The sequence below is a fragment of the Hippocampus comes genome, unplaced genomic scaffold, assembly GCF_001891065.2.
Source record: "Hippocampus comes isolate QL1 unplaced genomic scaffold, H_comes_QL1_v1.1 scaffold248, whole genome shotgun sequence".
Lineage (NCBI taxonomy): Eukaryota > Metazoa > Chordata > Actinopteri > Syngnathiformes > Syngnathidae > Hippocampus > Hippocampus comes.
The window spans coordinates 1,168,309-1,196,296 of record NW_017806277.1 but is presented as its reverse complement, the minus strand read 5'-3'; the positions used below and the strand labels follow the sequence as shown (position 1 = coordinate 1,196,296).

At 40.5% G+C, this 27,988-nt stretch overlaps 1 protein-coding gene across 4 annotated transcripts in view; it reads right to left on the bottom strand.

Annotated features, from left to right (window-relative positions):
• Nucleotides 1–27,988, bottom strand: part of robo3 (roundabout, axon guidance receptor, homolog 3 (Drosophila)) — a 161,092-nt gene that overhangs the window by 102,836 nt on the left and 30,268 nt on the right. The window lies entirely within an intron of this gene.

Genomic DNA, 27,988 nt, shown 5'->3' with positions numbered 1-27,988 from the left:
GCTCCTCTCTCCTCATCCTCAACTTCAAGCCATCCATCCAGCCGCACAAACGCCGACTGTCCAACAGCGCCGACATCTCCACTGAACAAAACGGGGTTGTGAAAAATGCTGCCCATTACAGGCGCAAAAAACACAAGCGCCCCAGGTCTGTCCAGCACCGACAGGCAATGGCGCCGACATTCCTCCCAATCAAAATCTGTGCTGGTACAGGCGTGCTGCCGAGAAGGCGCAACCACCAAGCACAGATACTTCGTCTTTGAGGAATGTCGTGGCCAAAAAACGCTGAAAACAGTCCATATCAGGTCCACACGATGAAACAACAAACAAAATGTGACAAAACAAAAGACAAAAACAACAAAAAAGAACAAAAAAAGCAAGGCTCTTGAAGAGCACTTGCAGAAGGCTGCCTACTCGGGCGCCATCTTGGGAAAAAAAAATATATATATATGCACGCATACACGCACACCCGTGCGCCCCTAGCCACACATCCGCGTACAGACACACAGATCTTTTTTTTTTGGTCCCATTTCCCCACAACACCCCTCGCGATCGATTTGGGACGAGTCCACGGGCTACCAGTCGATCGTGATTGATGTATTTGACACCCCTGGAATCGGATATTCAATGACAACTTAAATGTTTTGCTTGTACCTCTAACTATTCCTTTCGTGCACTGGAGAGATATGTTCCATGGCTGCAGTAACCAACCAAGTAATACCACTACTTTATTTATGCTTTTTTTCAAATGCAAGAAATAATTATTGTGAATTGTTTCTGACCTTTTACTGAACTCATTTAAATTAAACGTGTTTTACAAACAAGGATCAATTTAAGTAAAAATCGCACTTTATCAAATGAATAAAGAAATCGATAACAGCATGCATGGTTTATGGCATACAGACAAGTGTAAACCTCAAAATATAGAAGCCAATGTACATGACATGTTTACAACTTCAAAGATACTTGTTTGAATGACGATGTTGGTGGGATTGTTTACCGTCTTCATTGTCTGGAGGTCCTGCAACCATCTGCTGATAAACTGCACATGAGAGGCTAATGATTTATAATTTTTATCATTGCTCCAAAGTGTAGACACTCACACTACAAACGAGTTCCGCGGAAATATCCGCTGCACACAAAAGAGGCAGGTGTCCCAGGTCGCTGCTCCACGTTGTCTTCGGAATATCGTAGGGATCCAAACCATTTAGAACGTATATTTTTGCAAGGTCATTAGCTTCACAGTCCAGCTTAACCTCGTAAAATCCCACAAATGTCCAAAATGGTGAATGATAACGTCGTGATGGCACGGTGCATAAGGTCAGTACAGACAGATTAGTAGTGAGGCCATTTTATATCACACTTAGCAGAGCCCGCTGACCCATTTACATGTATTGTGCATCACCGTATGTGCTGCCATGACGCTATAAGATGCTATGCCATGTCAAGTGAAGTGGGCGTTTGTCATCACGCCCAATCGAAGAATGTTCAATTCTGACGGGTTCAATTCAGGCTTCAATGTCTTCAAGGACACTTCGACAGAGGACTGTCAGAACTGGGATTCAAACCCGCAACCTTTTGGTCCCTGGATGATCGACTCTACCAACCGAGCGACAGTGACCCATGAATTAACCCTGTCGTGCACCAATAATGACAACCTGTAAGATGATAACATGATAAACTGTCCACAGTAGTAACCACTGTCCCTGAACGGGTTAAATACTTTACACCAAGTATGTACGTATCATGTGAGGAATCTTTTGACATGTATTGTATGTATGCACAGCTTTGTACAGGACATAATAGTACAGTAATTGCAAATGGGGACTACCTATACATTATTACACGGTGTTAAGGAGTATTTTCTTCACAACCAGCGCTGAATTCTGTTTTCAGCATTTTTGGCCACGACATTCGTCAAAGAAGAAGAATCTGTGCTTGGTGGTTGCACCTTCTCAGCGGCACGCGTGTACCAGGACTGATTTTGATTGGGAGGAATGTCGGCGCCATTTGACTTTTGTTGCTGGACAGCTCCGTGGTGCTTGTGTCTTGCGCCTGAAATAGGCAGCATTTTCACAGCCCCGCTTTGTTCAGCGAAAAGGTCGGTGCTGATGGACAGTCTGCGGCTGGATGGATGCATGGCTTGAGGAGCTGACGATGAGAAGAAAGGAGCGTCAGCGCAGAGCGCCGATGCGTATGTGGAACTGGGAGTCGCGACTTGGAATTGAAGCGGATTTAGATGGGACAGGAGAAAGAGCCAATCTCTCTTTTTCGTTAATGGATGCTACAGCTTTTTGTTGCTTTCAAGCTTAGCTTGTAGCTTGTAGCAGACGTGTGCAAATTCCAGCATGACGTCTTTGATCCACTGGTGAAAAGGACACTTTGATTCGCTCCTCTTTCATCTATTACTGCTTCAAACAACAAAGTGAATGGAGGAAAAGTGGTTAAGATAGCACGACTGTCTGCTTTACGTGTTGTCTTATTTTGTCATTTTATGTTAAGTGTTCTTTTGATGGCGGCGCGGGCACCCACAGCGGCTCCTCTTGTTGTCTGTTTAAGAGGGAGGAAATTTCATTTGACAATAAAGTTGTACTTGATACTTGATACTTGAATTGTTTGTTATAGAGCATAAGTGACTAGTGAACAATATACCGGTAAATAAGTATCTGAACTATTGTTTCCAGCAGCCAAGCTGAATAAATCTGTTTGAGATAGAAAAAATGGTGAACTCACACATCTTCATCATAAGCAAATGTGACGTCATTTATGACCAAGTGGTTATCCGACAAAAGGAATCCTTTACACTGGCGCTAGTACGAATCTGACTGCAAAATGTGAAACGCCTTCTGATTGTGTCGAAAGTGGTGCTATGTATACAAATCTGCAGTCAGCGGAAATGGTCCAGCGCTAAGAGACGAAAACACATGCCTCACACTGACTGCAAAATGTCACTATTTATCTGAGTGCATGCTTTGCCTGCCCTTGATGAAATGTGAAAAGCAATATCACAAGTGCCAAGAGATGCCAAACTGCAGCCAATGAATCCTGACACACCAACAGCCCCAATCCTGCAATGGAGCAATCACACAAAATTGTGTTTGAGGGCTGTTGAGGTGCGTACACAAACCCCAGTAAACATGCAACTCTTGACATTAATAAAAGAAAATGCATTGAATGTTTGTATTCTTGGATAATGCATACCTAGAAGTGGTTCAACGCATAGACACACTGCAGGCTATGAATGGCTGAATTACACATTGTGTTTTAGAACAGCAGAGGACTCAAGAAGCCAGCAGCAGATAGTTCTTTCCTATTTTATGCATGTGCATGTTTAATTTTAATTGCAGAAACTGATTAATTGAGCGTTGCTCTTTGATTGAATAAAACATGATGAAGCCCTCCACCGTATGCGGTTCCACTCGGCTGTGACTGATCATTGCTACTTTACTGCATTTGTCAAACATTTGCCATTGCTGTCAGAGAAATCAAGGACTCCGCGAATTTAGACTAATTATCCACTTTAGCAACTGAATTACAAAGACAACCCATCAGTGAAGTTTGCTGCAGTGCAGTGCAGCTGAGTAAGAGATCATATGTCATCTCCTCACACATAGGCTTCATTTTATGATGTGATTTCTGTGATTCATTGCAGTCATCTTTAAAAAAATGCCATTGTTCCCGCGCAATTATGGGGGGGGAAAAAAATTCAATGACCTTTATTATGCTCCAATTACTTAAAATGATGAGTGGGACTTGGTAAATCCTTCAAGTTAGTCTACTGAATGCTTTATTACTATCCTATATCAATTGTGATTGTTTGCTGATCAAGTGGAGGAGAAGGGAAAAACGCTTTTAACGCAATGTCTGTGTGCGTGTGTGTGTGTGTGTGTGTGTGTGTGTGTGTGTGTGTGTGTGTGTGTGTGTGTGTATGTATATATATATATATATATACACATACACACACACATACCGGTACGTATGAAATTTTTGCAAGTAAGGGTTGCGTCAACAAATATTGAATGCTATTCACTTTAATTAATTTTGATACTGTCTATTCCTATACTTTTGTTCACTTGAAAAGTGTGTGACGTGAAAATTTTTTTTTTTTCCCCTGAGTTAACACATCGAGATGCAAATAGCAATTCTGTAGGCGACACGGTGATCGACTGGTTAGCATGTCCACCTCACAGTGCAGAGGTGCAGGGTTCGATTCCGGCTTTGGCCTTCCTGTGTGGAGTTTGCATGTTCTCCCCGTGCCTACGTGGGTTTTCTCCGGGTACTCCAGATTCCTCCCACATTCCAAAAACATGCATAGCAGGCTAACGGAATACTCTAAATTGTCCCTAAATGTGATTGTGAGTGCAGACGGATGTTTGTCTATGTGTGCCCTGCGATTGGCTGGCAACCAGCTCAGGGTGTCTGCCCAAAGACAGCTGGGATAGGCCCCAGCACGCCCACAGCGATGTGAGGATAAGCGGATTGGAAAATGGATGGATGAAATTCTGTACTTTTATCTCATATTAATCTTTTGATTTGAAACCCATACGTCTTCACTATGTAACAAAAATACAGGAATTGACTTTGCGTTCCAATACTTTTGCAGGTGACTGTAAGTCGTGAAAAAAATAGCCTCTCATCTCATGTTAACAGGAATTTTCTTCAAAGCACTGTCTGATATTATGTATATTGTTGACTACAAAATGACCAGCAACTTCTCTCAAGACTCACTTCCTTCCTGTTTCTAAACCAGCAATGATTGCTTGTACAACAGTGATGGGAAACCCAGATAAACTGAAACTTGGGGTGGAAAAATGGTGTGAATTCACCCATATATAGATGTGCTTTAGACGACAGCAAAATTGTTATGTAAACATGTTTAATGTGATGTCTGTAAATATTTTTTTAGTGCAAGGTATGTTTTCAGTGGCATTTGCAGTTATTTGATGAATATGAACTGGCTACCTTAACCCTTTCAGGGACAGCGGTTACTACAGTGGACAGCTTATCAAGTGATCAGGTTACAGCGTGCATGAAAGGGTTAAATGCCGTCACGGTGATCTTAGTACAACTCCCCAGGGCAGGGGTCAGAAACAGACGGCTCAAGAGCCACATGTGGCTCTTTCATTCTTCTGCTGTGGCTCTCTTTTGGTAAAAGAGTCCTTGAGGAGAACAATGAGTATTTGATTTCAAATGTGCTTCTATTTTTGTTTGCGCTCCTTTTTTAAATGTAATTCTAAACTCGAACATTATGATGAACTTGTTCCATTAGCCCTTTCATGCACCAGTCAACCAGCGGGCCACCCACATGTAATAAAGTTTCGAGAAAATATATTGGACTTATAGTAATGTTACTAACAACCAAATAAATCATGGAAAGCAAACATGCCATTACAGTCGGAGTTCCTTTTAAATTCATGCCAGACAGGGTGCCTCTTTGGGACCAATTGTAGATTATTAATTCCTCCAATGTGTTTTGTCGTAGCAGTTCCCTTCAAAGGCAACGACAGCAATTGGCACTCGTAGCTTACATTTGCTTACATTCTATTTGCTTTCAGCCATGACTGGGTATGGTGCTTCTTTCGCTCTGGGTGAAACATTATATTCAGTTCAATTTACACCTCGTTCCTTTTGACATCAATAAATGAATGCAATTCTCGTCGCTCTTCAAGTTTCCTTCCTTTTTTTTTTTTTGACCCACATCTGGAAATAAGTGTCTCAGCCCTTGAAGAGGCCCCTCTGGATGGATCCTTTTATTGATTCATTGAATGGCGTGATGAGATGACAATATAGCTCTTTAATGATCTGTCTTTCAAATAGATTGGCTGCCCCCCAACCTTGCTGAGACACAGAGGGCAAATGGTATGACCCAGAAGAAGGTGAAGTAAGTATTACATTTAAGGGGGCAACTTATTTTCTGCTTCCTCGCCTTTCCGTTCTCTCTTTCTGCTTTGACTGTGCCCCACATTATGAGAGAGTTGATTTGCATGGTTGTCATTTCTGCTGTCATTACTTCGTTCATACACTTTCTTAGCATCTCTATGGGACCCACCGACTTTTACCTTTCTGTCACCTCGTCTGCTTTGTTTTTACCATTTTCTCATCATAAAATCCCCCCTTATTTAATAATTGCCAATGTGAGCCTGAGGCAAGGCACACTTGCCTTTCCCCTCATGTTCTGAGCAAGTAAACAAATTGATACGGGTGTATGGAAATAGATTGGGCTGAGAGTCCCCATCTGTTTGCTCCTACGCCATGTTCATGTTCACATTAACCCTTTGTGCCTTTGTTGTCACTTCAGTATTGGACTCGGAATGAAAGGAGGGTTTAGTGAGTAGAAAAGTTGTTTGTTGGATGGGTAGACATGATGTTGATTTTTACATTATGGAGAAAAGGAGGCAATACAACGTTGAAGGAAGCAAGCAAACAACAGGAAGTGGCTGCAATTAAAGCCTGGCAAAGCACCTTTCGGAAGAATTTGGATATGTGGCGGATATTCATCCCGGAAGATTAAAAAAAAATGCCACTAAAAAATTGAGATACTCTGCATAAAATGCAGACATTGCTCAGTGGTCAATAACATACCTGTATATTGATGAAAATGTAACATAATGTAAAATAAAGCCTTCAATAAACTTCTGAGTTTGAAATCCGTTGAAGTGGCATCATAATTTCACCCTGTCCCAATGTTTGTGAATATTATTGTCAGTCATCCAGGTCATTTCATTCTCAGAGCATTGAACTGATTGCAAGTGGTCTTCTCTGTTTGCCCCCCTTCTCCCTCTCTCTCTCTCTTTCTCTCTTCCTCACCCATTAACATTGCATAATTAATGAGCACAAGCATTTTCAACAACAACTGACCAATTGCAAGGATGGATGGATGGATAGATAAATAGACAGACAGAAAAAAGACAGAGAGCTAGCTCTCTGTGTATCTGGCTAGCTAGCTCGCCAGATAGCGTATCTGGTGTGTTTTGTACTATAACAAGAACTGGTTTAAATCTGAAAATCCTTTTTCATTGCATTACATTAGACCGAATTGAATCATTGCACTTAAACTATATCGGGATAAATAATGAATCAGCTTTCAGTGGGCACATACTGTATATCTTTGATGCAAATGCCACATTTACAGTACTTTTCAATCCGGACAAGTTCATCAATTGTGTGTGAAATGACAATAAGAAACTAATTGTGACATACCCTCTTTGACCGTAATGAATCAAATTGTACTCCCATCGAATCAAACCAAATTAATTTGTTCCACTTTAAAATCAAACTGCTGTATGACAGCTGTTTTATACCCACTGTACATTGTCTTCATTTTCCTTCAAATGCACTGTCATCGCTGATATATTTAGAAATCAATCCATTTCCATTCTGTCAGCCGACATACAGAATTCCAAACAATGCTCAGGCTCGTATAATCTGGCAGTAGATGTACAACTTCTTTGAAATAGCCTTCCACTCTGGCTCCAAGTGAGTCAGAACAGCAGGTCAGAGTACACATGGTTGCAGACCTGCACTGTAATTTAGCCTACACTGCCACCCCACTCCATGGAGCTCCCATTCATTGCTCTCCTTGGTGATGAAATGACTTCCAATTTTCCAAGTGCGCACTGAAGCTCTGGGGAGGAGGGTTAGTGGCAGCAATTACCACCTTCCCTCGAACACACATGCAATGACAAAGCAGCCCGGGAGCCCAAACAAAATTGTCCGCATTCAACAAACTCCGCTGGCTTCATTCTTGTGCTCACCTGGCGTTCACAGGAAGCCCTCGCCTTTCCAAGCTGTTAGTATGGTGTGTGACAGGAGTCAATCAAGCATCCCATTTCGCTGCCCTGCCTGAAATGCATTACTTTAAGGCACATATAGGAATGACATTCGCTCGAAGTAGACAAACGGGCAGAGCCTCGGTTGATGTCCAGTATACACCTTGACTGGAAACATACTTTGATTTCCAACATCCATCCACCTACTGTTGTTATCGCAAAGAGCTTTTTAAGAGTTGATAGATGCGCCCCCCCCCCCCCACTCAAAATCAGTACTGTTCGAAGAGAACATGTCATTTCATTGGTTGGTAGCATCACGCCAGCTAGAAGTCGAGATGAAGCACTTAAGTGCTCAGCTCACCGTTGACCATTGAAAGCAGCTGAAAACAGAAATACATGTCTGTTGAACTCATTTGCATACACCCACAAAGCAGAGAGAAGCAGGAGGATTTTTTTTTCCAGGACAACGCAATTTAATTTTTTTTCCTGACTGGAAAAAGTGTTCAGTAATTTTCCAGGTTTTCCACTATGCGTGGGAACTCTTAACAATAAATGTGATGATGGCACAACAATTGAATTAAAAAAATCATCACATTCTTACAAAGGACCAATTTAATATGATAAAAACAACACGAAAGAAAGCATTGCTAAAATTGGAAATAGGTTTGCTAGATTATGGTAACATATTTTACCATTTATTCTACCTGCTTCATATTTCATCTCAATTCCATGAAGTATTATTGCAGATATGGACTGGACTATGTACAGCAGGGGTCCCCAACCGCCGGTCCGCCGACCGATACCGGTCCGTGGGGCATTTGGTACCGGGCCGCACAATAAGAACTTACATTAATTCCGTTGCATTTATTTTGGAATACGAAAGATATTTTATTTTGAAAAATTACCCGATTCTCCGTTAGATTCGTCTGTGTCACTCTTGACGCACGTCAAACCACGCTTCTCCGTCACGTGACTGATTACGCTAAAAACAAAACGCCGGAGCTTGCTAAATGAGTAAAATAAACTGCTGGAGATCGCAAATGACGGCGGCCTTAAAAGTACGTTCGAGACAACAACTCTGTCGGTGTTCTGGATTCAAGTTATGGCTGAATACTCTTGAGATCGCCACAATAGCACTGTTGCTATTTCCGACATGCTACCTGTGTGAGGCGGGGGTTTTGTGCAGCAACGGCGACTAAAACAAAATTACGAAGTAGACTCTACAAAGCACACACTTCAGGTGTCATTGTCTCCTATTACCACGAGATGGGACCGCCCAGTTGCAGAAAATCAAGCTCGGGGCTTGCACTGATTCAGAATTGTGGTGAGTTGACATTTTCATGCACTTTGAATTTGCATTGTATAGTATTTTGAACGCATTAAACATTACCATAGCGATCAGAGTGTTGCGGCCAGATTAGATGCTCCTCGTGTTGATTATTATGTCTCGAAAACACCACAGTGTTGATACAGCTCTTACCATATTATTTCGTAGTATTTATCCGCCACACCTTAAATGCCGGTCCGTGAAAATATTGTCTGACATAAACCGGTCCGTTGGGCAAAAAATGTTGGGGACCCCTGGTGTACAGTATGTAAATAGCCTCATCTCCTGCCTGTTTCTCAAACCGTCTCATTAGATTCCTGCTGTGATATATGTCTTAATGCTCTATTATTTGACCTATTTGGAGCAAAAGAACCCCTTATATTTCCTAGTGCAGAGCTGTTGTGTCTGAATTGAAAAGGAAACGTAATTAGTCTTCGAACATACAGAGTCAGCTCATGTATTTCGGAAAAGATATCTAATAAAGCACATGCAATATGTTCTCCTTTGCCTTACACAGCGTGATACTGCTGCATATGATTTCAGATCTGGTTGAGTAGACATTTTCTAACTATAGCAATAGTTGTTGCTTCTCCCACAGGTAAAAAAAAAAGAATTGCCTCCACACTCTGAAATGGGACAAAACACCCTGGACCAAAGAGAGGAAGAACTTCCAAGAAAAAGTTGATTATTAGTATGACAATACAATACAATACATCTTTATTTACCATATTTTCTGCACTACAAGGCTCTTGGGATAATAAGGTGCACTTTAAATGAATGGTCTATTTTAAAACAATTTCCCTATATAGGCCACACCACATCATAAGGCGGTGAGAATAGAAGCTCCAGTAGAGGCTGCAGTTGCCCTATGCATCCACTAGATGTGCTTAAGGGAATACAATACAATACAGCTTTATTGATATGCTAAAGAGAATACAATACAATACAGCTTTATTGATATAGATCTTTCACAACCGCTGCAGCTGTAACAATGAGAACTGGTCACAAATATGGACATGAAACATATAAATACAAATGGCATTACAAAACAATAAATGAAAGACAAGAAGTTATGAAGACAATTGATTCATAAAAAGGCATACAAACCTCGTACGATCACATCTAAAAGGGGCTAAGTATCCTTAGAAGTCTTGCTTGTCTCCTTCTTCCTTCGTAACTTTAGTCAGTAGTTCACTCTGCTTTTGGTATTATCTTCGTTTCAAAATGGCTACGCAGAGTTCACAAAGTAGTTGTCTGTTTGAGTGTGTGTTGGCGAATGCACATGCCAATTAGTGTCAGGCAGAACCCGTTTAGGTTGCAATTGGTTCCTGCTAATAATCACTAGATGGAATAGGAACACTAACAGGGAAACAAATCAATGGGGAATATAAAGAGACTGTTAACCCCATATACAGTAAATATTCTCTAGTGCGGACTCGTGTTTGCGCTGTCCAATTTGTCCTGATAACAGAAATTCCTCATTTAGGAAATGAGCATGGTACATGTTCTTTATGTACCTGCAAGTATGTTGACAAAATGCACGTGTAACAACACAATCAATAAAATACAAAAATATACTCTCCAAAAACTGTTTATATAGCAAAAACTGCAATACAGGTGTATCCAAAAAAAAATCACAACAGTAAAATACGTACAGTATTTTAATGTTTATTTTTTTTTCTGTCTTGGAAAAAAAATGTGTCTATTTTGGATTGTTTTGTTGGATGCATTCTTTGGTTTATGACAATGTTTGCCTGCGTGTCATACAGTTTTCTTGCTAGTTGCAAGTAACTGTCCCGTTGATCACCGATGTCTGGTAATTCTTGTGCATACTGATGGATTTGTTGCCATTTGCATTGCTTCCTCGCTGGATGGTGGCTTGTCATCAGGAGTTGAATCGATGCCTTGTTTTTTAAAGTTTCGTAGATTTGCGTCTTTCCGACTCCAAGTGTCTGCTGGATGCTTTTAACTTTGTGTCCAGCCTCGCTCAAACGGATGCATTTCACTCGCTCCGCTCCAGTCATTGCAGTTCTTCTACGTTTCGATGCCATGATCTACACGACGTAAGTGAATAAAGTTAAAATCTTTCGCAATTGCAGTAAAACGCACGCCAATAAAAAGTCACTTACACGTCTTCGTTTCGAATCTGATGAATGAAAACGGCGAAGTGAACATGTTTCTTCGGTCCTGCCGAGTGGGTGCTGCTTTTAAGCTAGTGCCGCGTTCTACAGGACGTTAAGTGAATAAAGTTAAAATCATTCACAATTAGAGTAAAATGCACGCCAATAAAAACTCACTTACACGTCGTCGTTTCGAATCTGATGATCGAAAAACGCGAAGTGAAAATGTGTCTCAGCGTCATCGTTCTGTAGCATCGGGTGGGCGTTGCGTGTATTTAAGCTCCCGCGGCATGACGTTTCAATCCGGGTTACGGGTAGTAGAATTTCCGCTTACGTAAGTTCCGGTAACATGTAATATCGTAGTCAAAATGTTAATGCACAGGTTTTTGTTCCGGGTGAAGGAAATTCCTTTTCTTAGAATTCTGGGGATGGGAATATTTACTGTATAAGGTGCATCGGTTTATAGTGTCGGTATTTTTCCAGTATTATTGTGTTTACACTGTCGGCTTTTGAGAAAATGGAATGCTTTTCGGTGCGCCTCATAGTGTGGAAAATACAGTATATAGCACTTTCACAACAGCTGCAGCTGTGACGAAGCGTTTTTACAGAACAGTTAACATTAAAAAAAAAATCATATAACAGAACACATAAAATATGGACAATCATAAAATGGTAACAATTATTCCTGCGTACGCCTTGTTGTTTGAAGCAGTTATCGATGAAAGAGTTTCCTTTTAGCAGTGGATCAGAGACGTCATGCTCAAAAAACCTGCATGACGTCCCACAGCTCGGCTACAAGCTAGCTTTGAAAATACACAAGAAGTTTGCGCGTCCATTGATGAGAAAAGAAATTGGTTCACTTCTGTCAATTTTAGATTGGCTTCAATAGTAGTCAGTATCAGCATCAGTGGTACCTTATCGTGCTTTAAGATGTCATGTCCGTGTTTTTGGTTCATGTCATCACAATCCGCACAAATTGCTCGCGGTAAATTTCTTGAGACGTATTTCTGACAAAAGTTGTGCAGCTGGATCAGCAAACCTGAAAAAGTACTAAGTAGGGCATATCTTTCCTAGTCCGACAGAATCTCCTATGTTGCTACACCCCCCAAAGGTCCCTCAAGGATATTTCTCTTTTTAAACTCTGTTTGATTCCACGCCTTTAGGCACTCTCCTTCATGACTCCTCTCGCTGTCTGATGCGAAAATGTGAAGAGCCTGGTGAAAAGTGGCACTGACTTCCATCTCAACCCTATTTGCAGACTGTCAGGGTTAAGCTTCATAACCTTGAGGGGGGGGAAAATATGAGATGATCATCCATACTCTTGTGAGAGGTCAGGCAGAGAGAAATGGTATGGACATTCCAGAAGGCTTTGAAACCTCAAAGAGAGAAAGGGGGAAATACCTGAGCCCAGAGGGATAGTGGTAGTGATTCACAGCGGTGATACTGGGGTTCCCTAGAGTCAACTCTAGGTCGGAAAATAGCATGAAAGTAGCCCTTGTGTTACAATTTCTACAATTTTTGTAGATTTTTGCGTATTGTCATCTTTAAATCAAAGACAAAGCATAAAAATTGTGTGATATGAAATATTCCAATTCATGTTTTATTTATATAGATTTATATTTATGTTTTGGTCATAGCACAATACCGCTTTTATTGTCCATAGAGGGCAAAAATACAAAGAAAAAAATAAGAACTATATGTGTATGGATAGCACTGATGCCACTGAACATGTCGAGTGGTTGAAAGTAAAATAAATATTCAGGAATAATACTTTTACAATTTTTGTAAAATTGTATGTTGCGTTATATAAACTTATTTACATCGACTGCAGTACATGGTTAAATACAGTATATACACTGTATATATACTGTATATACCTGTACACTCAGTATCATGACATACATCCACACACGTCAGAAGAAAAGCTATTGAATTGCTCTCAATATACTTTAGCTTGAAGCACTCAATGGCCTAATCAAAAGCGATGAATGAGTATAAATCAGTTTGATGCTGCGGATTATTTTTGTTTCTTTGAATTTGATTAACTTGAATACTTTGGAGTTTGTAGAGTTTTTTAAAAAAATGTTGTGACATATACACATACATATATAAACATAACAAAAGCTACCTTAGGATCATACTGAATGAAATTAAAATGCCAATGAATCAAACCGAATCGCATCGCCTCACGGTTTTTGAATCCTATGGCATACAACTTTGATTTTAAATAGCGCTCGCCGGTAAGCACAATGCATGAAGTCCCTTCACAGTGCATCATTTTTAGGTTGCTTAAGCGGAACAAGCCAGACCTCTCCCGATTTGAAAACTGCATGATTGTGTGCAAAATTTCCCCTGCGGCTAATGTGATTGAGCTGCTTATTTTGTTCAGGTGACCGCTTCGGAACATTTCGGGCTTTGGCAACATCGCTTTTGTTGATGTGTGCATTTTCCAAGTGACGAGTGATTTTTTTTTTTTTTTTTTGCAAAAGGCCTTCGAGCGGTACAAGCAATAATGCCTTTTTCTGAATGTTATTTTTGTGCTTATTTTTGGGAGATACAAAAACAACTACACATCCGTTTGAACGCAGCCGGGGAGATTCTTGCACGGAAGCGGCTGGCATCTTAAAGGGGAAAATAAAAACATCACCGGACCGTTAATAAATCAAAGCAGGTTGCATCGAGTGCTTGCCGCACGCGTCAAAGCCGACGCTTTCAAAAATGTGCGTGCGGTTTTTGCAAGCTCAACCAGTGTGCTCAGGTGTTTTCCATTAGACACTCAATTCCTGTCACGATTTGGTTTAATTTTAGATTTGTTTTTAGTTTGGTCTCATGTTGTGTCTTGTCTTGCGGATCATGTCTTGTCCTGTTTGGTCAATTGTTTCCATCTCAACCTGGTCCCTTCTATCTTCCAGTCAGCTGCCCCAGCCACTCCGGTCTTGCCCACGTGTTCCCCGTTACCTCATCAATAAGTTTATATTTAGTTCGCTTGGTTTCTTCCTGTCTTTGTCAGTTCATGGTGGTGTGTTGGTGGTCTCTGTTCGTTTCAGTAGTTACGTCCCTGAGTCGTGTCATGTCATCATGTCCAAGTCTTTTCCTAGTGCATGTTTGTTACTTTGAATCTTCTTATGCTTTCGTCAGAACCACATGGTCTCTTGCCTTTGTCAGAAAAGGTTTTTTTTTTTTTTTGGCACCATTGTAAAAAGATGGCTTCATCCCCATGAGAGCAAGGACATTTCTTGACAGAAAGTGAGGCAGTACAGCACCAGAAGTAAGCCCCCGGCCGCTGATTTCATCTTTCACTCCCCTGCTACGGCATGGAATCTGAATCCCTTGTTCAGAGAAAATTATTGCTGGATTATTTTTAACTCCGCAACTGCAATAAACCGACCTTACCTGGATTTATGAGATACATGAGGGAAGGGTGACGGCAAGAAGGGGGACTGAATTCTTGTTGTGTATTCATTGCATGCACCCATCTGTTTGCTCGACTCCTGCTTTATCATCCTCTCTTCCTGCCTTTGTCTCCCCCTTAGATCCCAGTGATGGCAGAGATGGCCTGGTCATATAGTACGCAGGTTCCCACTTTAATGTCTCCTCCCCTTACTCCCTTGCTGCAGGCTCAGATTTCTCCCCTACCCCTGCCCTCTGATTTACAACGTCCCCGGTGGCTGATCTAGAGAATGGACAGATCTTGAAGCAAGGAAAAGGGGAGCAGGGGCGGAGGGATGCATTATGCTCACTCTCTCTCTTTCTCTCCACTGTCTGCCATTATTTATGATGTCTATAGCATGACCAGAACGACGGTGTGACCTCAGGGAATGTACCGTCCTAAGCACATTGTTGAAACCGACTCCTCATGTGTACTGACCTGAGTGTTGTGGTTTATTGACTGATCACTATCACAATACAATAGAGGCTCCCGTTCTATCAATTTTAAGCCGTCAACAGGGTTGCTTTGACGGAAAAAAACAAAGATCGATCAGATTGAATTCAAAGTTGGACCACTGGGATGTTTGTGATTGCATCCCACAGGAATGTGCCAAATGCTGACCAATAGCATTGATGGAAAGTTTGACATTCATATATTTCGCAGTCGCCCCAAATGACAGTAGCAATTTTCAAGGATTGTCCTCACGCTGACTGAACTGGAAGATAAAAGATTATCAAAATAAGTACATGAACCCTTTCATGCACCCTGTAACCTGATAACATGATAAGCAGTCCACTGTCGTAACCACTGTCCCTGAAAGAGTGAAATCTGGGTATCATTCATCAACAGTGCCCTTTATATTACAAAACTCATACCCAGGAGCAAAGAGTTCACTAGATGGTTTCCATCATGCATTCAAGAAAATAAATGTTCATGTTTAAAAAAAGAAAAAAAAAAAGGGGGGGGGTCTTCCTGTCTTTTGTCATGGTTCTGTTTGTGGCCAACAGGTGGCACTGTAGGGCTCCGCCTGCAGCTGTCCACCTGTTGGTCATTGTGTCATTAATTGTCAGTTTTAAAAGGACCCCCAGCACGACCACGGTCATTGTTCTGTCATTGTTTTTGTTGCTGTTTCTGTTTCTGTTAGTTTTCTGCTTCAGCCATAGTTTTTGTTTATTATTTTGGACTCTTTTTGTTTTCAAGACTTTGTTTGTTTTGGATTTAGTTTCCTCAGTGTTTTGTTAATACAATTTGTCAAGTTCACGTGGCTCCTCCTTCCTTCCTGCCTGCTTTTTGGGGTCCTCCACAACCACTGGAACGTGACACCTTTAGGTTACAGATAAAGCATTGCTCAGTCAGCAACTTGTGTGTTTACAAAGCACACACATATTACCTATTTGCAGCTCTGACAAAAATGCAAGGAAGAGATTATTCTTCTGAAGCACAAAGAAGACCGCCCACCTGTCTGGCTGACTTGCAGAGACAGTGGACGTAGCCTGAGCATGCTAGGAAGTAAGATGGGGTGAAAAGTTATTTTCAAGATGGTGAGAAAAGCATCCTCAACAAACACAACAAATGATATGAATCAATCTTGCAGCTGTCACATTGTTGCTCATTATTTATACTCCATTACCTCTTCCTGAGTCCTGCGGCTCTGAGCATGCCAGTGTATTTGTGTTCTCTCAGTGTTCCAGAGAGTTTATAACTACTGTGAGCGTCTTTGAAACAGTAATTCATGTTCATAATCTTAAAATGTCCAATTTTTTTTAATACATTGTATCTTGTTTTATCATTGAAATAAATAAAATAATAATAATAATAACAACAACAACCCTCTGGAAGTAAAAAGCAGCCTTAAGTTATTTTCCCTATACAGTTGAATCAGTTGCTCATTTAATTTAAAAAAAAAAAAAAAAAGGGAGGGTTTCCAAGAAGGACTTTCGCACCTCCTGCCCTATTGCTTATATGGATTTCTGGATGCTAAAATAGGATGTTGGCAGAAGAGGAGGTTGCACTGATAGACAAAAGCTTATAGCCCATGAACAAAGCTTTGAGTAACGTAAAATAATATATTTAAAATACAGGGTTCAAGTGACCCCTAATTTTACTTGTGTCACAATTAACCCATTTAATCCCAAATTTTTCCCAGACATTTAAAAGTCAAAATCAGGTGTCATTGGTAGCCCTTTTAAGTAATCAGTAATAAACATTTTTAGAGCCCTGTAAATTTAATCATTGGTGTCCTTCACAAATGTGACTGGTGGGATTAACTGGGTTAAGATACGTGTTTCATTGCATTCCAGGCAGAAATAAAATGTTACAAACCAAGCACACCTGCTGTTAGCAAAAAACAAACCGCCACTGATAATCAAAGCAGACAGTTTTTCACAGTCCTGAGAAAAAAAGATCACAATGTTGATGACATCGACATGAAAGACAAGCTGACAGTGATTGCTCTACAGATGGAGTCAACCATTTCACCGCAGCCCACTGTGAGAGCCGCTCAAAATACTATTTTCACCAGTCTCCTCATCTTCCGACGGCTCTTTTTTGTTTGTATATGTAGTGACGCCTACGCCATGACCACAGCAACCCCAGCAGCTTGATCAGTACAGACCACCGATATGCACTGCAGATGACAATGCAGACAATACAGTTTTAATGATACGTTTCTATGATCAGTGCAGCCTGAATAAGTTCGTGAGAAGGGTGGTTCGGAGAACATAAGAATATTTCACAAAGTATTAAATATAATTTAGGTAACTGTAACATAAAAGAATATAATGCTCAAATATAAAATGATAATAATTAACAATTTAACAAAAGCTTACACTTGTACTGTACTTGTACCTTCTTTCGCTGATGCCAGTCAACTTCAACATAATCTGACTTGACCACGTTTAATTTGTGTGTGCGCACTAGCGAGCATGCACCAGAATTAGTATATGCGTGTGCAAATGTGCGCGCGCGCGTGTGTGTGAGATGAATGGAATTCCGCATTGGTCTGCAATTGTAAAACAAGGCTGTGTGTCGAAAAAAAATCTGAAACTGCATTTAATGGTGGCTTAATACTGGCTGGCCATATATGGGCCGGAGTTGTAAATTGTTTTCTGGCCCAAATACTTCACTCCACAACTGGCCCACATCTGGTTTGCCAGAGTCAAGCCAGTGCCTCCTTTGCCACTCCTGGGCCGTGTTCGGCCCACATGCATTATACCAGTGCCGACACAAGGCCAGCTGTGCCAGCTTCATGCCGAATACGGGCCAGATGCCTTTGCTGACTGGGTGTGATCCGATCGGATGGTCAAACACTGACTCCCTTCGAGAGTCATTATTTTCTTCCCTTTACAGTCACGAATGAACTTTCACTACATACAATATTGCAGGGATAGAACAAACAACTTAACTGAGATTTGTGCTGTCGTTTGTGTGTGAATGTGTTTTTGAGTGTTGGAAAATAGTGGCCACTACATCACGCTCTCATTTCTCTTTCGAGCGATCTTTCTGTCTGTTTGATGTAGATATGGCGTACGGGACACAAAACCGGAAAAAATAAATAATTTCACCAAGTTTTCATAGAAAACCATAACGATAAAGGTTTATATAGAAATAAATACACATACATAAAATATTAAACTCAAGCAAAGTTTGGCGATTTCTGTTGTCTGGAAAAGCACTCGAAGGTAATACTAGCGCCAGCGAATCAGCAATGTTGTAAAGCGTAACAGTGTTATTTGACTTTCATTTAACTGAAACAAAAGCACAAAATGGACATTGAAATGTTGGGTCATGTAGTTTGCTTTGCTTGTGGTTCTTATTAAAATGTCAACGTTTGCGTAGTCTTGGTAGTTTTGACCAATGTATGAGCAAAATCTATTAGCCAAATTGCGTATGGCATTCAATTCACATTATAACCAAGTTTGAATTGAGGTATTGAGTGAACTATGTTCAATATAACACAAAAGCATTCCCAAAAAGGCAAATCCCCCCCCCCCCCCGAATCCCCTGCACTAAATGCGAACTTTTTCTGGAACGCTATATCTGATTTTCAAAATGTCTGCTGCATTGTACTCAACGTTGAACTATTTACACTTTGACAGAATTACACTTTGGGGAAATCTTGTCGCGTTGGTAATTGTACGTAAAATGCTATTTTTTTGTTTCAAAAAGCTGTACAACACCATAGAGATGTCAACCACGCATTAAAAAATCACCAGTGGTACAGAATATAGTGGACTGGAATTGAAGGGGCCATTTCAATGATAACATGCCCAATATATTGTGACTGGAAGAGGTATACATGGTGTGAGCATGACAATATAATCATGAAACATACCAGTTTGTATCAACTGCATTACCTTTCCGCAACTCATCCATCATCTCAATATCTATATTCATCATCCCAATAGTCATCTATCATGCCAGCAGCAAGTGAATTGAGCATGTCATGATGAGAGCATGAGTTGCTCATATAGGCCAAATTGTGTGGGTGTGGAGAAGAGCAAATCTATTGGCGGCATCCCCGAAATTCCAAAAGGAATAGATGCAGCTTGATGGTTTTTCATCTTTCACAATAGAACTGTACAAGAGAAAAGCAGTGGGTGTTTAAACAGATGACCTGGTGCGGGTAGAATCTGGCTCAAAGGAAAATTATTCTGTGGATTTTTATGGGGTTTTTTTTTTGTCTGTCGTTTTGTAATCCTGAGTCAAGTGGTGAGACACTGTGCATTCAATGGAAAATGAGTCACTCACTAAAGTGATGTAGCTCACTTTAATCTCTTTAGTCATCAGTATTCATTAATGTGAGGGGTCCCCATATGATCATGTCACAATATTTATTCAATACCCAAAAATAAACAAACACAACCAGAAAAGAAAGCGCAACCGGGAAAAGCATTCTAAATGTGAAAATTACAATAGGGATGCCGAATTCTATATTTTAATTGCTATAAATTGTCAGAACCAAAATTGAAGAAACCCAACAAGATACAAAAATGCTAAATATGGTGGCAAAGAATAAAACAAACAAAAAAATTGACACAACAAAATGAGTCCATAATGTTTCTATTAAGTTAGCTAAATCAAACCAGTGAACTGAGTCTACAGTTTTTTTTTTTGGTTATCAAGTTGGATGTGTTTCTTAGAACCCCTCTTTGGGACAAAATGATTACAGATTTGGAATCCTTGTTGAATTCCCTTTCTGGCAATACCTGTTCTGTGAAGCTTGACCCAGACGTTCCTGAGATATAACGGTTCCAAGAAAGGAGGCCACACCCCTTTTTGCAGAAAATGTCAAAATTCGGCGACGATTAGCAACAAAAAACCCTCTCTGACTGACCTAAAATTTGAGATTTTGTGTTGTTTCATCACTATCAAAGAGTACAAACACCAAGTTTCATTGAAATCTAAATCTGCTTGGTTAAACCCACTAGATGATTTGGCATGGAATGACCCAGACATGTATTATACTTTGGCTTTTTCTTTTTCCCAAATCAACTAAGTTGGTTATTTTTTAACATCTCCTTATAAAATACAAACAAGGATTTATGTTTGCAATATTCTTTTTGATAAAAAGTTCAGATTTCAGATTTTTGAATGCTGTGGTTTGGGAAAGACTGTGTTTTGGCTGTCATGTTATTTGCAGAAAAATTAATCTATTCAACCTTGTCATAGTTTTTTAAATATATTTTTATGGTTTTGGTCTTGTCACAGTCTCATCTTTTCTTTGTCTTGGTCCTGACTAAGTCCTGGCTTGTTTTGGGACCCCAAGAAGGTTCGATCAGGCCCGCAGGATCATTTAAAAGTGAAAAAATGGAGAAAAGACACGGAATGAATATTTTTAATAAGGTGCAATTCAGGAAGTATCCGCTAGGGGAGACACTGTTTTGATCAGAGTAGAAAACAACATTGTTTTGATCAGAGAAGAAGACAACAGCAGTCTCAGTCTGTCACTGAGACAGACCCAACACAGCAGACGCTGTCAAGGACATGTGAATACTTTATTCTTTACACATTTAATAGCACTCTCCTTAGTTTGTAAGGTGTAGGCAGGGATTAAATTTAGACTTTATATACACATGTGTAAATGGTTTAAAAATTCCTTTCTTTATAAATCTTATTTAATCTTAAAATGCAGTACTATTTTTCAATACCAATTACTTGTTTAAGTTTTGTGCCTTTGTACAATCATTGGGGTCAGTTGCAAAGCATATATGTGAATGATAAAAGTAAATTGCACATTTGTTGAAGGAAAATGAAGGTGCTTCATGAAGTGTTTTGTAAAATATATGTTTATTAAATTTCAACATTTTCCTAATGTTCTTGTGCTTCTTTTGACCAAAACAAAGGAAAGACATATTATTTTGGTTATTTATAGTAGAGTATAGTATAATTGTAATGGTGCGGCCCACTTCACATCTACCGAAGCCGTATGTGAAATGAGTTTGACACCCCTGTTCTAGACAAAAATGAATAATGTCAAAATTTGGAGTAAGTGTTCTTTATTCTTGTCACAGAAACTAAAACCGCTACACTTTGCCAGGCATTCCGGCATATTCCATTGCAGCCCCCCACAATTCTGGCAACTTGGTGAGCCAAAGTAAGATTCATTTTAGACTATAGTAAAGCAGGTCTAAGTTGTGACGCAGGAAGTGTAACACATTTTGGTAGGTTTGATTGAGGTGCAGGCAGACAAATTCTGAGGGCCGCGGATGTGTGCAATGGAACCCATCGTATTTCTTTCATAAATATGACAACAGTGTGGGACAATCCCTCTGAAACTGTCGAAATCATTTCATTCTTCTTCATTCTTATCATTATCATCTTTCAAATACTTTCCCAGCACCCTCCTGACAATCCCTCTGAAACTGTCGAAATCATTTCATTCATCTTCATTCTTATCATTATCATCTTTCAAATATTTTCCCAGCACCCTCCTGATTGTATTCCCACCCGGATGCGCGATCGAAGGTGGAAGGCGGTCTTCAAGTGCTGAGCCAGAGATCTTGCAGTTCCTTTTAAATATACATTCCATGGGTTGATCTTCTCCATCTACATGCCGTGTACACCGCATGGCTCTTTTCTGTGCCTCACCCTGAACTGGTTGCCAGCCAATCGCAGGGCACATCGAGACGAACAACCATCCACGCTCACACTCACACCCAGGGACAATTTCAAGTGTTCCATTAATCAGCTATGCATGTTTTTGGAATATGGGAGGAAACCGGACTACCCGGAGAGAACCCACACAGACACAGGCAGAACATGCAAACTCCACACAGGAATGCCAGAGCCGGAATTCAACCCGGCACCTCAAACCCTCCACAGTGCAGAGGTGCAGGCTCCTGATTTGAGCATTGCATACAGTAAGCTCGCTCTCTTACAAGCCTCCCTGGATACAGTGGCTTATGTACACAGATTGCAGTTATTTTTAATTGGCTGTTGTCTTCCAGGAAGATTACAAGAGATTTCAGGGGAAATAGAATGAGGCGACACACACACATACCCACGCCACACTTACACACACATTCTATGACAGCAACAAAGGCAATGTGCCCGTGGCCATGGTACTCGGTGTAACTGTCAAATACAGGATCCCAGATGGCCAATCTGCAGCCTGGGGCCCTCTCTCCTTCGTGGCACGTAAACACACTGACATCATTCATTCTTTACTCATTAGATACTCCCTCCGTTTGAAGTTTTTACTTGGCTGTTTAAGTCCCTGTACAGCTCACTTTAAATCTGTGTATGGCTGTGATTAAAATTTAATGGGTTGCGTCTGAGGTGACCTTGAAAAAGTGCATCCTTTGTCATCTCTTCAAAGGGAAATTAGCAAAAAGTCTTCTGTTAACCGTGGTTGAAGAGTGAGTTTCACGCAATGTCATTGGGCAGCCAATAAAACACACTCTGAGTGTGTGTGTTTACTCCAACACTCAATAGTTATTTTGTGTGTTTTCCTGTTGGGCTCCCGAGAGAATCATCGATTGATTGCAAAAGAATCTTCCTAATTAGACTTGTACTAAGAGCAGAAAATAAATGAAAGGAACAAAGACATGGAATTGCAGGCTAATGTGTAACTGTGAAACAGATTGGAGCATTTTACAGGGGGACGTTGACAGGAGAAGAAAAGGAGGAAAATGGATATTTAAAAAAATAACAAATCCCAGTCATAGAATTAAAGATTTCAAATGTATTGAAAAGCTGATTTAATTCCCAGTCATCACTTTATGCTGAATAGGTACAATAGTTTCATTACAAGTCTTGAACAAAAAACACGCAAACAAGAAAATAGAAAAAAAAATTGCAAGACTCATCCGATTTTTTTGTTTTGTTGCTGAAAACATTGTTATCAGTATATGTTTTAAACCAGGATCCATATCTGGAGTAATGAGAGCATCTCAAAGAACGAACCTCACTGTTTGTATCAACCATTCAGAATATATTATTTGAGTAGTATTGTGAATGATGATTTACACAAACAAGGTACACATTTTGCAGCGGATTTGGTCCTGATAGGCTTTGCTTTCATTTCATTGTTGATGGCTCTAACAGAAGGATGCAGGCGAAGCATTCACAAATATACCACAAACCACCCCAAGAATTAGCAATTTTTGCCCAAGCAGATTCAGATTTTCATGAAACTTAGTGTACTTGTTAAGAGTGATGGCACAGCACTAAATCTCAAACTCGAGTTTAATCGGAGTAGGGATTTGGGAGCTGTGGCCCGCCAAATGTGACTTTTTGGTCAAAAAGTGATATCGCTGCCTTCCATTGAACACTTACTGTAGATCTCAGGAACTACTGGGTCAATTTTCACAAAACATGTATGGTTGGAAATTGAATTGTAAATGTAATTGTATATAATTTATCGCTCTCTGCTTTTAGATGTATAATAAATTTACTAATGTGACACTGCAAAGGAGTTCATTTACGTACATAGCTTGCGAGACACAGTATATCATGGTGTCAAACTCAAGGCCCGGGGGCCAGATCTGGCTCACCACGTCATTTTATGCGGCCCGCGAAAGCAAATCGTGTGTGTCAACTTTCATGATCCTTGCTCAAATCTGGACCGAAATGTCAAATTGTCATGTGTAATGAGTAACGTGAAGATTTTGCAAGATTTTTTTTTTTTTTTACCCGGTTCACACTCAATTGGACAGTAATTGAACAAACAAACAGTTGACTGATTTCAAAACTAGTAATCCATCATTTTGATTTGTTGTGTACAAATAATAATACGGTGTGATGATTAAACATTTATTCGGTTTCACTGTCGTGATGGCCCTCCGAGGGAAGACGTGACTCCAAAGTGGCCCTCAACAAAAATGAGTTTGACACCCCTGCATGATCATGCAAAAGAGCCCAGCTTGACGTGAAGATACCAGCCTCAGGATGGCGCGCCCGTAACGCATCCACAGCTGCTATCACAAACCAGCCATCAGCATGACTCTTTCAATTACAGAGGAATACATTGTGAGTTTTCCCACCCCTTTAGAAATGTGTGTATTAGGACACTCATGAAGACAATAAAAGAGGGGAGACGAGCTAAGTGTTTCCAGAGCAGTTCGGAGATTGTAATGGATAACACTCCTTCACTTTCCTTGTATATGTGTGTAAGACAACTCTGCTTGACTCCTAGTCTCGCTTGTGTTTTAAAGTTTGTCTGAAGGGTCTGATTGCCTGATCACCCCGGCAGGAATTCAACAAGGATTTAATAAAATTGGTGCATATTTCAGTGGGTTGACATTTTGATCTATAATTCGACCTTGAAATTGACCCCGTGGCGTGACTGACCAATTAAAAAAAAAAAAAAAAAAAATCATGGAATGTAATCGCTCAAAATTTAGCAGCAATAAGGAATCAAAGTATTCATACCCTCAGATTTCCAATGAATATTCAATTTTCATTTTTCAACAATTCATTAGACTTTAGACTGGTATAAGTTGGCGAGTATAAGTTGGCTCCCAAACCATTCCTCAGTGCAAGTTCATGCCGTCACCACCTGTAGTGATATCTGTTGGCATCGCCTGCAGTTTTCGTTTCCTGTGTGGACATTTCCCTGTGTACTCCTCATGCTTCTCCCTGAACTTGTAAGTTCCAGTTTTCTCCCTGAGTGAGGTTTTCGTTTCCTGTGTGGACATTTCCCTGTGGATTCTTCGTGCTTCTCCCTGAGTGACATTGCAAAGATTCTAATAAACAACAACAAGCATTGGCTTCCACCATACCTGCCTGTTGTCGTGCAATTGGGGTCACATACAAACCTTAACATCCATGTCAAAATCCAACAGATTGTAGCTCCCAAACCCCGACTCCGATTGGCCTAAAATCGTAGGGCACTTTTACATGATCATCTCTGAGTTTTGGGCGCTCACTCCCTTGTTCCCGCATGTGTCAAAATCCACAACATAGAGCAATGGGTTTGCAAGAAGCGGAAGGTAATGGCCAGCTTGATGCAATGGCAATTGAATGTCCTGAAAGACACGCTGTTGCTGTGTACCACCTGCAGCATTGCTTTTACGGGCTATGTGACCGCCCAAGTATGTGTACGGTAGACAAAAACAGATGCAATGAGTTCGGGCGTGATATGTACCTGGCACTTTCCTCCCTCCAACCTTCTTGCTGCATTGATTGCTTATATTGATTGGGTCTGTCCTTTAACAGGAGGCAGACAACTCACATAAAGCACCCAAACACTGAGCTGCCCTCATGTCACACACACACATACAAAGCCGCCATCACTTTAAGCACACGAAAGCCGTGTATGACAAATAAAAGAAGGTAAAGATCTCTTCTGTCTCCCAAGCAGACCTCTGCCTCCTCCTCATCCGCTGTCGTTTCCTTCACTTATTCCCTCCAGGTATTCAATGTGAACCGAGGTCATGCAACAAAAACGCCATTGGCTTCCTTGGTTTAATTTGCTGGAGGACACAGTGGAAATCTTCTCAGTTTCAATTGCCTTTGCTGTCAGCCTGTTGTCCGACAATGAAAAGTGAGCAAATGACCTTGAAGGGCCAATGAACAGGAGAGAAGGTATTAATATTTCACTCTTCCACGACTCTTTTTCTTCACTTATCTGTTGCTCCTGGAGGGAATGAATTGTGACGAGGGCCAGATCAAATTGACCGAGGGTGCTGATGACATTTTTGGAATTCTTAATTTTGCCTTTCCTATCTTCTTTGAGTAGGATTGTTCGAACTATACAAATTCTAAGTAACGGTGCCTTGATGATATCTTTAAGCCCCCTTTAGCATAGGGTACTCCTGACCACCTTTTTCAAAAGGATTATCCACAATTCTTGATGGCAGTAACGCTTAAAGCAACAGGACAGCAACGATGATTAATTAAACTTTTGCACAGTTTTCTCTAAAAGCAATAATTAAAAAAAAAGAGAAAATTGCTTTCATTAATTAAAAAAATGTATCCAAAATTGAAAATGTAATTAACATCAACAAAAGAAGCCTTCTAAAATGTTTTCATCATGCACGGTTTGGCTTCTGCATTGCACAAAGTTGCGGCGTGCGGAATATAATTACTTTATGCAAAGCGGGGCCATATGTGTCATTCTGTTATCAAGCAAACAAGCTGTAATTGTATTTAATTCAATTCTAGCCGATATAACAGCCAGACCTTCACCATATTACTTTCCACAAAAATGTCCTCAGGGTGCTGGTTTGTGTGAGGAGGACTGCAGAATATGCCCAAGAACATACTCCAGGCATATTGAAATATGACCGTTGGTAATAAATGAATAAAATGATTTAACAGAAGGAAAAAAAAAATGAGGGGAAGTTGCCTTAATTACATTTCATCTGTTGTTCAGGAATTCTGAGCATGAGAGCCCACGGTGGCTGCATGATCACGATTGATATCATGCGACTGCAGAGCTTGCCGATGAGCTGATCGTTTGAATCAGGTGTGTTGGAAGAGGGAGACATCTTGGGCAGCCCCGTTTTAAGGTATTCGGGTCGATTTTCCCGCCTGATTTCCCACTTTTTGTGAGTCGTCAGGCTCAATTGTCAGATATCTCTGAGTTACCAATGGAAGGACGATTGATTGAGTCCATTATTAGTAGAATGCGTTTCCCCAAGTTATTCACCCCAAAAGAAATGACAAAGAAACACAATTATGCAAACTGCACAATAGTTTGTTGTACTTCTTTCACCTTCAGTGTATTTTCTTCACAGTGCACTGTGGCACCATGCTGACTCAAGCAGGTTAGCCCCTTCTGATTTGTGGGATGAAACTCTCGCCTGTGATGATATTATTAAGTTTGTGTTGTGCTGGCATCATTAAAATGCAGCAGGGGTGCCCATTACGTCGATCGCGATCGACCAGTAGCTCGCGGGCTGGTCCCAAGTGGATTGCAAAGTGAGGAGACGAAAAAAAAAAAAAAAAAACATTTGTGTGTCTCTGTGCATGTTATGAATATACAACTCACCGGCCACTTTATGAGGTACACCTGTCCAACTGCTCGTTAACACTTAATTTCTAATCAGCCAATCACATGGCGGCAACTCAGTGCATTTAGGCACGTAGACATGGTCAAGACAATCTCCTGCAGTTTAAACCGAGCATCAGTATGGGGAAGAAAGGTGATTTGAGTGGCTTTGAACGTGGCATGGTTGTTGGTGCCAGAAGAGCGTCTAGAGCAGAGGTGTCAAACGTACGGCCCGCGGGCCGGATCCGGCCCGCAAAGGACTTTAATCCGGCCCGCGAGATGCTTATGTAAAGCAGTGGTGTCAAACATACGGTCCGCGGGCCGTTCAATCAGGCCCCACAGGATAATTTAAAAGTGAAGAAAATGCATAAAAGACACAGAATAAATATTTTTAATAAGGTGCAATTCATTGAGTATCCGCTAGGGGACACTGTTTTGATCAGAGAAGAAGACAACAGCAGCCTCAGTCCATCACTGAGACAGACCCATGACAGCAGACGCTATCAATAGCACTCTCACATTTACACATTTAATAGCACGCTCCTTAGTTTGTAAGGTGTAGGCAGGGATTACATTTAGATTTTATATGCACGTGTAAATGGTTTAAAACTTCCTTTCTTTATAAATCTCGTTTAATCTTAAAGTGCATTACTATATTTTTCAAAACCAATTACTTGTTAAAGTTTGTACAATCAGTGGGATCAGTTGCAATGCATATATGTGAATGATAAAAGTAAATTGCACATTTGTCGAAGGAAATGTAAGGTGCTTCATGAAATGTTTTGTAAAAGATATGTTCATTTAATTTTTTCATTTTCCTAATGTTCTTGTGCTTCTTTATACTAAAACAAAGGAAAGACATGTTGTTTTGGTTATTTATAGCAAAGTAGGGTATCATTTTAATGGTCC